At 38.1% G+C, this 16,157-nt stretch overlaps 1 protein-coding gene across 1 annotated transcript in view; it reads left to right on the top strand.

The window, feature by feature from the left end:
- ZNF277 (zinc finger protein 277) overlaps positions 1-16,157 on the top strand; it is a 543,940-nt gene that overhangs the window by 483,475 nt on the left and 44,308 nt on the right. The window lies entirely within an intron of this gene.

The following is a 16,157-nucleotide window of genomic DNA, read 5'->3' as shown; positions in this document are numbered from 1 at the left end:
TACTAAAAAAAAAAAACTTTGTAAAGACCAATTCTAAAACTCAGTTCAAATATTGGCTAAAATTAAATGAAGCTCAAGACGAGCTGTAGTACAAATAACCGGATTGAACAAAATATGTGGTGGCCACTTCTGCTAATTAACACAGTTCTTAGTGTGTTAGGACACTATTGAGAGTCTGTATAAAACGATGTGAGCATACTCATATATGCGGTGTTGTCTGGCAATCTCCGTAAGGGCTTGAAAGTCTCTTAAGCAGCAATCGCCTGTATAGATGTATGATACAGTTTTTCAAGATGCTTGTTAGTATCTTTTTATAATCAATCAGAGTGCCTGTGTTTAAACATTCTTCACACTCCAATTTAACAAGTAATCCTTGAGATTGAAAACACTCACCCGGTCTCTCTGTGATTCAGGCAGCAATTCTTCAGCCTGTTTGTCTGCGTCCCACCGGGGTCGTGTTGAATCACTAAGTGTTAGCAGTCTTCTCTGGATTCCTTTAGTGTGCACACTGTTGAATCTTCCGTTCATCTATACTCCTACCGTCTGACCAGGTTATTCAGGTGTGACGGTCCTGGGAGTAGAAGTGTCTCTGTGTATTTTTCCTCTGCAGGGCTGGATAGTAGTCAAGTCTACACGTTTCAGCTCACCAGGGAGCCTTTGTCAAGATGCCTACGTCCAGCTGGAGTCGTTTATTTAAAGGGAATTTCATTAACCCGTTCATTGTTTTCAATTAATGTATTCTCAACATGTCCTTCTCACCTACTTTCTACTTGTCAATGCCCCATTCTTAATATTCAACCGGTGTATTTGTTTCAGATTCGCTTCTAATATGTGAAAATAACCACTTAATAAAATGTGAAAATAACCACTTAAAAATAAATTAACTGTTTTATATCTCAATCCTGTTGACCCCATAGCACCTTACATTAATTATTTTGATATCAATAATCTCCAACAATAAAATACAAAAATTGAAAATAAATAGGGCACTTAGAATACGAAATAACGGATTCCGATTTTCAATAATAATTTACATGAATGACTGTTTACATAAATAATCTCAAACATCCCAGATTCGAACTCACAACCTTTGTGGTGGGAAACCTACTTCGTATCCATTATGATACCATTGTGGCTTTAATTTCGCTATTCATATTGTAGTACTTAGCTTATTTACCCTGATATATCACTTTGGAAATTAAAAGGTTTATCCCATATTTCTTACTTGTATTCGAACTCTTATCCTTTGTAATGGGAAACTTACTTCTTAACCATTATGCTACCATTGCGGCTTTACTTCCTAGATTCATAATGTAATATTTAACTTGTTTACCCTTATATATCACTTAAGAAAATAAAGATTTATCCCAATATTTCTTACTTGTATTCGAACCCTGGTACCTTATGTTTGTAAGGTTAGAGCCTTACTCATTGAGATAATCACCAAGTCTCTTTTTCATGTGTCCTATATAACTATATCTTTTTTTTTTTATATATATATATATATATATTAGCCCAAAGTATAGACTGACCAGAATATATGGATTAAAAAGGACCCTCCCTATCTAGAACTACAGTTAGCTCGTTCGACTATATATAAAGTATAGATTTCTTAAGTTGAGTGTGAAAAATAATTTATTTGAAAATTAAAATGGTAATGGCCTTAGTCAAGATCATGAATATCTTAACTCATAATTTAAAGGTCTATGTCATGGTTAGTTTCAGTCTTTAGATGGAATGGATGAATTATAAATTTTATATAAAAGAATTCAAATCCATTTCGCTATTAAGTCCCTTAGGGTGAAGTGTTCCAAAATTAAAAATGAATTCTGCTTCATGTTTTAACAGTTTCATCCCTATGTTTCCTCTTCTCCCATCTGATACTACTTTTTTAACTCCCCAAAATTTTAGGGCATTGGTGTTACTATTATGAACCTCTTTGAAATGCTTATACAGAATGGTATCTTTCCTCAGAGGTTCTATCGCTAGGATATGTTCACGTATACGGTCTTTTAATTTCTATCCCGTTTGTCCAAAGTACCTTAAATTGCAGTTACATTCTAGCATATAAATAATATTCATATCTGTACATCTTATGATGTCTGTTATTTTAATTAGTCTTCCATCTTTATCTGATTTTATCTGTTTTAATTTTGTGCTATGTTTACAGGATTTGCACTGATGGCACGGAAAAAAAAGCCTTCAATTTTTTCTTCTTTTAGGGTTTTGTATCCTTTATTGCACATTTGTTTCCCATTTCTAAATTCACTGGGTGCTAATATTGATTTGAGATTTTTCGCCTTTTTATAGATGAATCGCGGGTTCCTTCCTATACTAGGCCCTATTAGTGGGTCTTTCAATAACAAGTGCCAGTGTTTCTTAATTATTCCTTGAAATTGTTTATGGTTAGCTGAGTAAGTTGTAATTAACGGTATATCCAGTGTTCCTTTCCCCTCTTCCTTTCTAGGCTTTTCTTTTTTCATTAGCAGTTCTTCTCTATCTATACTCTTAACTTCGTTTGCTATTTGTGTGATTCTGTTAGTATCATATCCCTTTTGACCGAATCTTTTTATAAGCACTTTTGACTGTTCCTCAAAATCTCCTATATCAGTACAGTTCCTTCTAACACGTAGTAATTGACCCTTTGGTATGTTCTTTTCTCCAACATAGGTGTGTCCGGTCCACGGCGTCATCCTTACTTGTGGGATATTCTCTTCCCCAACAGGAAATGGCAAAGAGCCCAGCAAAGCTGGTCACATGATCCCTCCTAGGCTCCGCCTACCCCAGTCATTCTCTTTGCCGTTGTACAGGCAACATCTCCACGGAGATGGCTTAGAGTTTTTTAGTGTTTAACTGTAGTTTTTATTATTCAATCAAGAGTTTGTTATTTTAAAATAGTGCTGGTATGTACTATTTACTCTGAAACAGAAAAGAGATGAAGATTTCTGTTTGTATGAGGAAAATGATTTTAGCAACCGTTACTAAAATCCATGGCTGTTCCACACAGGACTGTTGAGAGGAATTAACTTCAGTTGGGGGAACAGTGAGCAGTCTTTTGCTGCTTGAGGTATGACACATTCTAACAAGACGATGTAATGCTGGAAGCTGTCATTTTCCCTATGGGATCCGGTAAGCCATTTTTATTCAGACAGTAAATAAGGGCTTCACAAGGGCTTATTAAGACTGTAGACATTTTCTGGGCTAAATCGATTCATATATTACACATATTTAGCCTTGAGGAATCATTTAATCTGGGTATTTTTGTTAAATAATATCGGCAGGCACTGTTTTAGACACCTTATTCTCTAGGGGCTTTCCCTAATCATAGGCAGAGCCTCATTTTCGCGCCGGTATTGCGCACTTGTTTTTGAGCAGCATGACATGCAGTCGCATGTGTGAGGAGCTCTGATACATAGAAAAGACTTTCTGAAGGCGTCATTTGGTATCGTATTCCCCTTTGGGCTTGGTTGGGTCTCAGCAAAGCAGATACCAGGGACTGTAAAGGGGTTAAAGTTAAAAACGGCTCCGGTTCCGTTATTTTAAGGGTTAAAGCTTCCAAATTTGGTGTGCAATACTTTTAAGGCTTTAAGACACTGTGGTGAAATTTTGGTGAATTTTGAACAATTCCTTCATACTTTTTCGCAATTGCAGTAATAAAGTGTGTTCAGTTTAAAATTTAAAGTGACAGTAACGGTTTTATTTTAAAACGTTTTTTGTACTTTGTTATCAAGTTTATGCCTGTTTAACATGTCTGAACTACCAGATAGACTGTGTTCTGAATGTGGGGAAGCCAAGGTTCCTTCTCATTTAAATAAATGTGATTTATGTGACACTGAAAATGATGCCCAAGATGATTCCTCAAGTGAGGGGAGTAAGCATGGTACTGCATCATTCCCTCCTTCGTCTACACGAGTCTTGCCCACTCAGGAGGCCCCTAGTACATCTAGCGCGCCAATACTCCTTACTATGCAACAATTAACGGCTGTAATGGATAATTCTATCAAAAACATTTTAGCCAAAATGCCCACTTATCAGCGTAAGCGCGACTGCTCTGTTTTAGATACTGAAGAGCATGAGGACGCTGATGATAATGGTTCTGAAATGCCCCTACACCAGTCTGAGGGGGCCAGGGAAGTTTTATCTGAGGGAGAAATTTCAGATTCAGGGAAAATTTCTCAACAAGCTGAACCCGATGTGATTACATTTAAATTTAAGTTGGAACATCTCCGCGCTCTGCTTAAGGAGGTATTATCCACTCTGGATGATTGTGAGAATTTGATCATCCCAGAGAAACTATGTAAAATGGACAAGTTCCTAGAGGTCCCGGGGCTCCCAGAAGCTTTTCCTATACCCAAGCGGGTGGCGGACATTGTAAATAAAGAATGGGAAAGGCCCGGTATACCTTTCGTCCCTCCCCCCATATTTAAAAAATTGTTTCCTATGGTCGACCCTAGAAAGGACTTATGGCAGACTGTCCCCAAGGTCGAGGGAGCGGTTTCTACTTTAAACAAACGCACCACTATACCCATAGAAGATAGTTGTGCTTTCAAAGATCCTATGGATAAAAAATTAGAAGGTTTGCTTAAAAAGATGTTTGTTCAGCAAGGTTACCTTCTACAACCAATTTCATGCATTGTCCCTGTCACTACAGCCGCGTGTTTCTGGTTCGATGAGCTAGTAAAGGCGATCGATAGTGATTCTCCTCCTTATGAGGAGATTATGGACAGAATCCGTGCTCTCAAATTGGCTAATTCTTTCACCCTAGACGCCACTTTGCAATTGGCTAGGTTAGCGGCGAAGAATTCTGGGTTTGCTATTGTGGCGCGTAGAGCGCTTTGGTTGAAATCTTGGTCAGCGGATGCGTCTTCCAAGAACAAACTCCTTAACATTCCTTTCAAGGGGAAAACGCTGTTTGGCCCTGACTTGAAAGAGATTATCTCTGATATCACTGGGGGTAAGGGCCACGCCCTTCCTCAGGATAGGTCTTTCAAGGCCAAAAATAAACCTAATTTTCGTCCCTTTCGTAGAAACGGACCAGCCCCAAGTGCTACGTCCTCTAAGCAAGAGGGTAATACTTCTCAAGCCAAGCCAGCCTGGAGACCAATGCAAGGCTGGAACAAGGGAAAGCAGGCCAAGAAACCTGCCACTGCTACCAAGACAGCATGAAATGTTGGCCCCCGATCCGGGACCGGATCTGGTGGGGGGCAGACTCTCTCTCTTCGCTCAGGCTTGGGCAAGAGATGTTCTGGATCCTTGGGCACTAGAAATAGTCTCCCAAGATTATCTTCTGGAATTCAAGGGGCTTCCCCCAAGGGGGAGGTTCCACAGGTCTCAATTGTCTTCAGACCACGTAAAGAGACAGGCATTCTTACATTGTGTAGAAGACCTGTTAAAAATGGGAGTGATTCATCCTGTTCCATTAGGAGAACAAGGGATGGGGTTCTACTCCAATCTGTTCATAGTTCCCAAAAAAGAGGGAACGTTCAGACCAATCTTAGATCTCAAGATCTTAAACAAGTTTCTCAAGGTTCCATCGTTCAAAATGGAAACCATTCGAACAATTCTTCCTTCCATCAAGGAAGGTCAATTCATGACCACGGTGGATTTAAAGGATGCGTATCTACATATTCCTATCCACAAGGAACATCATCGGTTCCTAAGGTTCGCATTCCTGGACAAGCATTACCAGTTCGTGGCGCTTCCTTTCGGATTAGCCACTGCTCCAAGGATTTTCACAAAGGTACTAGGGTCCCTTCTAGCGGTGCTAAGACCAAGGGGCATTGCAGTAGTACCTTACTTGGACGACATTCTGATTCAAGCGTCGTCCCTTCCTCACACGGACATAGTCCTGGCCTTTCTCAGATCTCACGGATGGAAAGTGAACGTGGAAAAGAGTTCTCTATCTCCGTCGACGAGGGTTCCCTTCTTGGGAACAATAATAGACTCCTTAGAAATGAGGATTTTTCTGACAGAGGCCAGAAAAACAAAACTTCTAAACTCTTGTCAAACACTTCATTCCGTTCCTCTTCCTTCCATAGCGCAGTGCATGGAAGTAATAGGTTTGATGGTAGCGGCAATGGACATAGTTCCTTTTGCGCGCATTCATCTAAGACCATTACAACTGTGCATGCTCAGTCAGTGGAATGGGGACTATACAGACTTGTCTCCGAAGATACAAGTAAATCAGAGGACCAGAGACTCACTCCGTTGGTGGCTGTCCCTGGACAACCTGTCACAAGGGATGACCTTCCGCAGACCAGAGTGGGTCATTGTCACGACCGACGCCAGTCTGATGGGCTGGGGCGCGGTCTGGGGATCCCTGAAAGCTCAGGGTCTTTGGTCTCGGGAAGAATCTCTTCTACCGATAAATATTCTGGAACTGAGAGCGATATTCAATGCTCTCAAGGCTTGGCCTCAGCTAGCAAAGGCCAAGTTCATACGGTTTCAATCAGACAACATGACGACTGTTGCGTACATCAACCATCAGGGGGGAACAAGGAGTTCCCTGGCGATGGAAGAAGTGACCAAAATCATTCAATGGGCAGAGACTCACTCCTGCCACCTGTCTGCAATCCACATCCCAGGAGTGGAAAATTGGGAAGCGGATTTTCTGAGTCGTCAGACATTACATCCGGGGGAGTGGGAACTCCATCCGGAAATCTTTGCCCAAATTACTCAACTGTGGGGCATTCCAGACATGGATCTGATGGCCTCTCGGCAGAACTTCAAGGTTCCTTGCTACGGGTCCAGATCCAGGGATCCCAAGGCGACTCTAGTAGATGCACTAGTAGCACCTTGGACCTTCAAACTAGCTTATGTATTCCCGCCGTTTCCTCTCATCCCCAGGCTGGTAGCCAGGATCAATCAGGAGAGGGCGTCGGTGATCTTGATAGCTCCTGCGTGGCCACGCAGGACTTGGTATGCAGATCTGGTGAATATGTCATCGGCTCCACCATGGAAGCTACCTTTGAGACGAGACCTTCTTGTTCAAGGTCCGTTCGAACATCCGAATCTGGTCTCACTCCAGCTGACTGCTTGGAGATTGAACGCTTGATCTTATCAAAACGAGGGTTCTCAGATTCTGTTATTGATACTCTTGTTCAGGCCAGAAAGCCTGTAACTAGAAAAATTTACCACAAAATATGGAAAAAATATATCTGTTGGTGTGAATCTAAAGGATTCCCTTGGGACAAGGTAAAGATTCCTAAGATTCTATCCTTTCTTCAAGAAGGATTGGAGAAAGGATTATCTGCAAGTTCCTTGAAGGGACAGATTTCTGCCTTGTCTGTGTTACTTCACAAAAAACTGGCAGCTGTGCCAGATGTTCAAGCTTTTGTTCAGGCTCTGGTTAGAATCAAGCCTGTTTACAAACCTTTGACTCCTCCTTGGAGTCTCAACTTAGTTCTTTCAGTTCTTCAGGGGGTTCCGTTTGAACCCTTACATTCCGTTGATATTAAGTTATTATCTTGGAAAGTTTTGTTTTTGGTTGCAATTTCTTCTGCTAGAAGAGTTTCAGAATTATCTGCTCTGCAGTGTTCTCCTCCTTATCTGGTGTTCCATGCAGATAAGGTGGTTTTACGTACTAAACCTGGTTTTCTTCCAAAAGTTGTTTCTAACAAAAACATTAACCAGGAGATAGTCGTGCCTTCTTTGTGTCCGAAACCAGTTTCGAAGAAGGAACGTTTGTTGCACAATTTGGATGTTGTTCGCGCTCTAAAATTCTATTTAGATGCTACAAAGGATTTTAGACAAACATCTTCCTTGTTTGTTGTTTATTCTGGTAAAAGGAGAGGTCAAAAAGCAACTTCTACCTCTCTCTCTTTTTGGATTAAAAGCATCATCAGATTGGCTTACGAGACTGCCGGACGGCAGCCTCCTGAAAGAATCACAGCTCATTCCACTAGGGCTGTGGCTTCCACATGGGCCTTCAAGAACGAGGCTTCTGTTGATCAGATATGTAGGGCAGCGACTTGGTCTTCACTGCACACTTTTACCAAATTTTACAAGTTTGATACTTTTGCTTCTTCTGAGGCTATTTTTGGGAGAAAGGTTTTGCAAGCCGTGGTGCCTTCCATTTAGGTGACCTGATTTGCTCCCTCCCTTCATCCGTGTCCTAAAGCTTTGGTATTGGTTCCCACAAGTAAGGATGACGCCGTGGACCGGACACACCTATGTTGGAGAAAACAGAATTTATGTTTACCTGATAAATTACTTTCTCCAACGGTGTGTCCGGTCCACGGCCCGCCCTGTTTTTTTAATCAGGTCTGATAATTTATTTTCTTTAACTACAGTCACCACGGTATCATATGGTTTCTCCTATGCAAATATTCCTCCTTAACGTCGGTCGAATGACTGGGGTAGGCGGAGCCTAGGAGGGATCATGTGACCAGCTTTGCTGGGCTCTTTGCCATTTCCTGTTGGGGAAGAGAATATCCCACAAGTAAGGATGACGCCGTGGACCGGACACACCGTTGGAGAAAGTAATTTATCAGGTAAACATAAATTCTGTTTTTCCATTTGGTATGATGACAACTCTCTGAATCTATATAATTATTAGAGTCGACTTTTTTAAAGAAGGTCTTTGTTTTTATTTCATTATTCTTTATTTCTATTTCTATATCTAGATAGTTTATTCTATGATTACTACTCTCATAAGTGAAATTTAAGCCAAACTTGTTAGAGTTAAGGTCATCAATGAACAGTTCCAATAATTCTGTGTCTCCCTTCCATATTAAAAACAGGTCGTCAATGTAACGTCTATAGAGCACAAGGTTCGCACCCCATGGGGATTGATCTATAACTTCATTCTCAAATACTCCCATGAACAAATTAGCATAACTGGGTGCGAACCTTGTGCCCATAGCCGTACCCTTCACCTGTAGAAAGTATCCATTCTCGAATTTAAAATAATTATTGTTCAATATGAACTTAATACATTGCAGCAGGAATCTACTCTGTGTGCTAGTCCTCTCTGGGTCATTATTGAAAAATCGCTCAATTGCTTGTAAACCCAAATTGTGTTCTATGTTCGTGTAGAGGGAACTGACGTCACAGGTGACTAGCACAAAGTTATCTTCCCATTTTACATCCTTTAATATTCTCAAAAAATGTGCAGAATCTGATATATATGAGGGGAGTTCTTTCACATAGTTCTGTAAGAAATAGTCAATATACTGTGATAGATTAGAGGTAATTGAGTCAATACCCGATATTATCGGGCGTCCTGGTGGTTCTTTCAGATTTTTGTGAATCTTTGGTAGGAAGTAAAAGATAGGAGTTCTAAAGCTTTTAATTAGTAAAAAATTATATTCTGAATCTGTCAGCAAATTTGTTACTTTTGCTTCTTCAAGCATTGTTCTTAATCTACTTTGATACTCATCACCCGGATCATTTAGAAGTTTTTTGTATGTTGAAGTGTCATTTAATAATCTATAAGCCTCGGTTTTAAAATACATATTGCTCATAATCACAACTCCTCCCCCTTTATCAGCTTGCTTTATCACTATATCTGATCTTGACTGTAATTCTCTAAGAATTGTTTTTTCTTTCAAACTCAAATTCCACTTCTTATTTTGCTTAATGTCCATTTCTTCTAGATCTTGTTTAACCATTTTTTCAAAGGACTCTATATAATTTCCTTTCTCCTGTGTTGGAAAGAATTTAGACTTTGCTCTAAAGTTGGTATGTATATATCCCTTCTTAGTCTCATCTGATTTATTGTCAACAATCGGATTCTTTAGAAAATACTTCTTTAGGGTTAGTCTTCTCACAAATTGGTTAATATTTATATAGTGTTCAAATTTATTCATTGTAGAGGTAGGGGCAAAGGATAACCCTCTTTTAAGTATATCCTGTTGTGTAGCAGTTAACTGTGTTTCACTGAGATTAAAAATTCCACTATTTTCAGTTTCAGTGTATGTTGTACTCTGACCTTTATTTACAGCTAGACTTCTTAGTTCTCTATTTCTTGCCCTTCCTCTTCCCCCTCTCTTCTTCTCTTTCCTTTCGGTGGGTCGTGATTTCTGTCCTGACCCACTCCTAAAAAATGGGATGATGTACTAGCTCTGGGAGGGGATTGCTCAGCTGTTCTTAAAGTGTTGAATCTATTGTACGTTGGGACCCTCCAGTTTTGTTGCACTGGTTCTATCCTTCTATTTGATTCATAGGATTCATTCTCTCTATTATACCAACCTCGTTGATGATTCCTATTTCCATTGTGATAACCATTATGTCTATTCCCATTTCTTTCCCTCTGATCCCTAGTATAATTTCTTTCAAGCTCTCTTTTTTTCATAATCTCTATAATAATGATCATAATTCCTCTGATTGTAATGGTGGTTCCTATTCTTATAACCCGATTGGTTCAAATATTTCCTATGATCTCTAGATCTATTCCTACCATAATAGTCACTATTCATATATTTTTGGTAGGGTTAGACTGTCTAGCTGGTGGGGAATTTAGCACAACTGAAGTAAACTTTATCCCAAAGTTTAAAGAGTTATAGTTAGTTGTGGTAGGTGGCGCAAATCAAGCTGCTATTCCCAATGTGTCTTACTGTAAATATGTGTGATAATATGTGGGCTCAATATATGTTATTGTTTTGATGAGTACTATTTTATATTCTCTTATGGAAAAAATTGGATGTCGAAACTTTTTAAAAAAAATATATATTATACTTTATTTGATTCCGGTAAATTTACCCAATAATAGTGATGCTAAAAGTACAATTAAACAAATATTATTACAAATTCCTTCAAAGTTTAAAAAATGAAACCGGTGTCTCTATGTATCTATGTATAAAATGTACGTAATATATAAAAATATATGAATATATAAAAATTAAATTAAAATAATATCGTTGAAATCTTGCAATTTATACAGTTATAGGTTTATCACAAGTTGTAATTTCTAACAAAATGTTTGTAAATACAATTTAATAGTGGATAAGACAATAGTTGCTGTATAGTTCATATAGGATACTTTGTTTCAAGCTCAGCTGTGCAATTGAGATCTTATCTTAGGTAACTATATATCAAATGTAGAGGTATGTTGGTGCGATTTTTATCACACTGTGATACAAGTATACAAATTAGTACCTTGAAATGTATCTGTTTGATATCACTTTTGTAAGATGATTGCGGTTAAATAAACGCCGCTATGCCAATAATTTGCTGATGGCAGTTCTATATGGGCTGCTGGCGGTTAAATAAATGCCGCTTTGGTTTCCTCTTGTTAGGTGGGCTTTTCTGTTTGCTGCGAGAAAATTCACTTTTATATAAATGCTTGTGTAGTTGCCGTGGCCGCTTTGTTATCTTGTCCTTTGTCGGTCAGTGACCGATTGCGCTCTTAAGGATTTCTTGGTGGGATCTTCGTTGCGGTTAGGTACTAACCGTTTGCTGATGTTTTTTAAGTATCTCCGGTTTTTCTATTCTGTGGCTTGTCTGTCGGTCAGTGACCGATCACGATGGTATGGTTGTTGGATGACCACCTGATGTGGAATATTAGCGTGCCTCTCCGGTCCGTTGTTCCCAGGTTTATTTGATGTCGGTCAGTGACAGATCTGGGTACTGAAATGTAGTTGTGGGATAAGTAGAAATCACTATCCATATAGTCTTCCCTAGATCTCCTTTCCGTTCTCCCATTTCTTTTTATCTGATCTCCATACTGTCCCTGGTCCCAATTTTCATAGACGGTAGTATTTCCAATATTAGTTGAATTATAAGTTTCTTTCTTATCTCCCTGTTGCATCTGTCTTTGAACTTGTAATTCTTTAGTGGGTCTTTCTTCCTGTCTATTCTGTGGCCTATTTTCCTTCTTTTTACTAAATAATATATTGTTCTTTTTATTACCAGTATTTTGTATATTTCCTCCTTGTCCTGTTTCTAAATCTTCATCACTTTTATAGTCCTCTCTATCCCTATTGAACTTTTTCCATTTATTATTTAGTAGATCGATATTGAGTTCGCCTAATTTTCTAATGATTTCACTCTCTTTCTCCTGGGATTTCATATCCTTCTTTATTGATTCAAACATTGTTTTGGATTTACTCAGATCTTCATTAATTTCTTTTAAAGCAATATTCCTTGCTTTTATAATAATCTTAATTAAATCAAAGGAAGCTTTTTCTAATACGTCAAACCATTCTATTTTTTGATCTGTTTTTAAATCGAATGTACAATCTTTCTTTAAGTGTAGTCCTCTTGGGACCATCCCTACTTCTATATATTTCTCCATAAATTTCAATTCTGTTTTTATTTTTAGTTCTTTTGTAAGCAAATCATCAAGCCTATTTAAGGTGGTATTAATATCTAAATTTGGAGTAGTAAAGGGGACTTCTACTGTCTGAATATTGTTTTCCATTGAAACATCAATGGCTAATAGTAATGTATCTCTTGTTTTAAAGATATCCATTCTACTCTACTTGTATATGTATTTGTATAATTCTGTTTCAGGTGTGTCTACAACAGAAATAAACAGACTGGTTTTAAGAGTTTACCTTGGTTTACACTGGTGAGAAGGTTAAAGTACAAACAAGTTACAAGGTTAGTGTAGACCGATGGTAATTATACCAGAACTGCCTACCTCCTAATTGCACCTCTCACAGTTGTGCAATTGAATTTATAGGAATATAAGTTACAAAGGATGGAGGCGGTGCCAAAAAGAGGCTATCTGGCACTCAAAAAATTTAATTTCTATGAAAACTTATAAATTCTCACCCGGTCTCTCTGTGATTCAGGCAGCAATTTTTCAGCCTGTTTGTCTGTGAGAAATTTAGATCCTTCTCTCCTAAACTGACATAATAAGAATTTTTGAACCTGAAATTTATAAGTTTTCATAGAAATTAAATTTTTTGAGTGCCAGATAGCCTCTTTTTGGCGCCGCCTCCATCCTTTGTAACTTATATTCCTATAAATTCAATTGCACAACTGTGAGAGGTGCAATTAGGAGGTAGGCAGTTCTGGTATAATTGCCATCGGTCTACACTAACCTTGTAACTTGTTTATAAAACTGCACAAAGCAGTTATAAGGGGTTAAAGTGAGGGGATTTGAGGCGTTGGAAAGAAACGGCACTAAAAAGTGCCTTTACATTGAAGTCTGTGGGCACTGTTTTTACTTGAAATAAAGTTTTTCAATTGAGTTGTACAGTTTATAGGTCACACTAAAGGTGGAAAAAGTTCTGAAATGATTTATCTTAGTCTCATTTTGTTACATCACAGAAACCTGACATTTTAACAGGGGTGTGTAGACTTTTTATATCCACTGTATATATATATATATATATATATATATATATTCATATACATATATATTTAATCGTTTGCTGCCCAACACTGCTCAACTTACCCCCTGTGCTGCGCTAGGTTATTTGCCGTGTCTCACGGTATCAGAATGAAGCTCCCATTGGGGCCTATGGAAGCGCGCTCTCGTGAACGATCAACTTGTTATACCAGCGCACGTTTCCGTGCACTGGTATTACTGAGTGGAGAGCAAATATTGTGCTTGCGAAAACACAATTTTGCGCTCCACTCATAATATAGGCCACTATGGGTAACTCTAAAAAATATGACATTCTATTTTATGATCTTGTTACTGAAAGAAAAACTCTAGAAAGTTCAGTTCCATGTTGGAATTACTTTATAGAATCTAATATTGCTTTTGTTTTTGTTGAATTTACTAGTCAAAATCAACCAAGCTGATTTCATGTACAACACTTTCCTAAATTTTATATTGCAGAAATTTAACGTCTCCTGTTCAGTGGAAAATGGGATGTTGAAAACGGTATATGGAGGTGGTTAATTTGCACTTTCACCTGTAGAACACAACATAATTCTTGTATAAATCCATCATTCCTTCTTTACTTGGTCTCCTAAAATCTGTAGTAGCTTTTCTGCATTTCATCATAAATATATTTAGCCACCAATCAGGCGCTACCCAGGTGCTGGACCAAAAATGGGCTTTCAAATAAAGATAGCAAGAAAACAAATAAAAATTTATAATAGGAGTAAAATAGAAAGATGCTTGAAACTACATTCTCTATCTGAATCATTATATATGAAAAAATGTGGGTTTTGTGTCGCTTTAAGGTAGATGCTATCCACAAGGTTGTAGAAAGGGATTGCTTTAAACGTACAACACTAGCTCGGTGGATTGTTCAGTGCACTGTCAAGAATTATCAAGCACAGAATAAGAGACTTCTTAAGGTTTCTTAACCCCTTAATGACAGAGGACGTACCAGGTACGTCATAGAAAAAACTTCCCTTAATGACAGTTGACGTACCTGGTTTTTTTTTTTAATTTGATCGTATTTGGCGGTTAAATGGTGGCATGAAATATACCAAAATGGGCCTAGATCAATAAGTTGGGTTGTCTACTACACTACACTAAAGCTAAAATTAAACCTAAAAGCTCTCTACAAGCTCCCTAATTAACCCCTTCACTGCTGGGCATAATACACGTGTGGTGTGCAGCGGCATTTAGCGGCCTTCTAATTACCAAAAAGCAACGCCAAATCCATATAGGTCTGCTATTTCAGAACAAAGGGGATCCCAGAGAAGTATTTACAACCATTTATGCCATAATTGCACAAGTTGTTTGTAAATAAATTCAGCGAGAAACCTAAAGTTTGTGAAAAAAATTGTGAAAAAGTCAACAATTTTTTTTATTTGATCGCATTTGGCGGTGAAATGGTGGCATGAAATATACCAAAATGTGCCTAGATAAATGCTTTGGGATGTCTTCTAAATATAAATATATACATGTCAAGGGATATTCAGGGATTCCTGAAAGATATCAGTGTTCCAATGTAACTAGCGCTAATTTTGAAAAAAAGTGGTTTGGAAATAGCAAAGTGCTACTTGTATTTATGGCCCTATAACTTGCAAAAAAAGCAAAGAACATGTAAACATTGTGTATTTCTAAACTCGGGACAAAATTTAGAAACTATTTAGAATGGGTGTTTTTTGGTGGTTGTAGATGTGTAACAGCTTTTGGGGGTAAAAGTTAGAAAAAGTGTGTTTTTTTTCAATTTTTTCCTCATATTTTATATTTTTTTTTATAGTAAATTATAAGATATGATGAAAATAATGGTATCTTTAGAAAGTCCATTTAATGGCGAGAAAAACGGTATATAATATGTGTGGGTACAGTAAATGAGTAAGAGGAAAATTACAGCTAAACACAAACACTGCAGAAATTGAAAAATAGCCATTGTCATTAAGGGTAAGAAAATTGAAAAATGGTCCGGTCATTAAGGGGTTAAGGCTTTAAATTGACATAAAAATGTATTAGTTTGTTTTTTTTCATTTTTTTTTTAAACAAAAAACAAACATATTCCTGTGCAAAGAAATATATATATATATATATAGAGCCGGGCGTGGGGATTTCTTATACTTTGTATACTTCACTTTGAGCAGAGCAACAGGTGAATGCAATAGATGGTGTGTGCCGTTTCCTTTGCGCACACATATATATACAGTATATATATTATCAAAGTAGATGCACTCCATATAACAATGTCAATAAATGCCAAGGTGCTTTATAGTTAATCCCAATATCGTTGCAAAAATAAGCACTCAATGGACTTTTCAGTAAAACTTCACATTTAATGTTCGTAATTTAAAAACAGAGAATAACGTCTCTGTGAAAAGCATTACTGGGCTAAAAGAAGCTGCACCCAGGTGGTAAATCGCCATAGAACAGGCTAACAATAGTATTGAGCCAGTTGTTCATTCCTGTGAGAGTGCTTCTCTCTGTGTGTATTTAGTCTCCCTATGGGAAAAGGGGGAAACCAGATGTGGACTCCTTGCTCAGTGTGCTTATCGAAATATGGCTACACCTCACTGATGAGGCCCAATGAAGGCCGAAACGATCGTCTGGTGTTGCTGTGTTCCTTGTTCAGAGAGGAATTGCCTGGTATTTCGGCGCTGGACTGACCGTAATAGGCGGGATCAGACTGATATACTACAGGAAAGTTCTTCTCTGTGAAAAGATTACTGGGCTAAAAGAAGTTGCACCCAGGTGGTAAATCGCCATAGAACAGGCTAACAATGGTATTGAGCCAGTTGTTCGTTCCTGTGAGTGTGCTTCTCTGTGTGTGTGTGTGTGTGTATATATATATATATATATATATATATATATATATATATATATACACGAT

Source organism: Bombina bombina, chromosome 6 (genome assembly GCF_027579735.1).
Source record: "Bombina bombina isolate aBomBom1 chromosome 6, aBomBom1.pri, whole genome shotgun sequence".
In the NCBI taxonomy this organism is placed as follows: Eukaryota; Metazoa; Chordata; class Amphibia; order Anura; family Bombinatoridae; genus Bombina; species Bombina bombina.
This window is presented reverse-complemented; position numbering and strand designations above follow the sequence as displayed.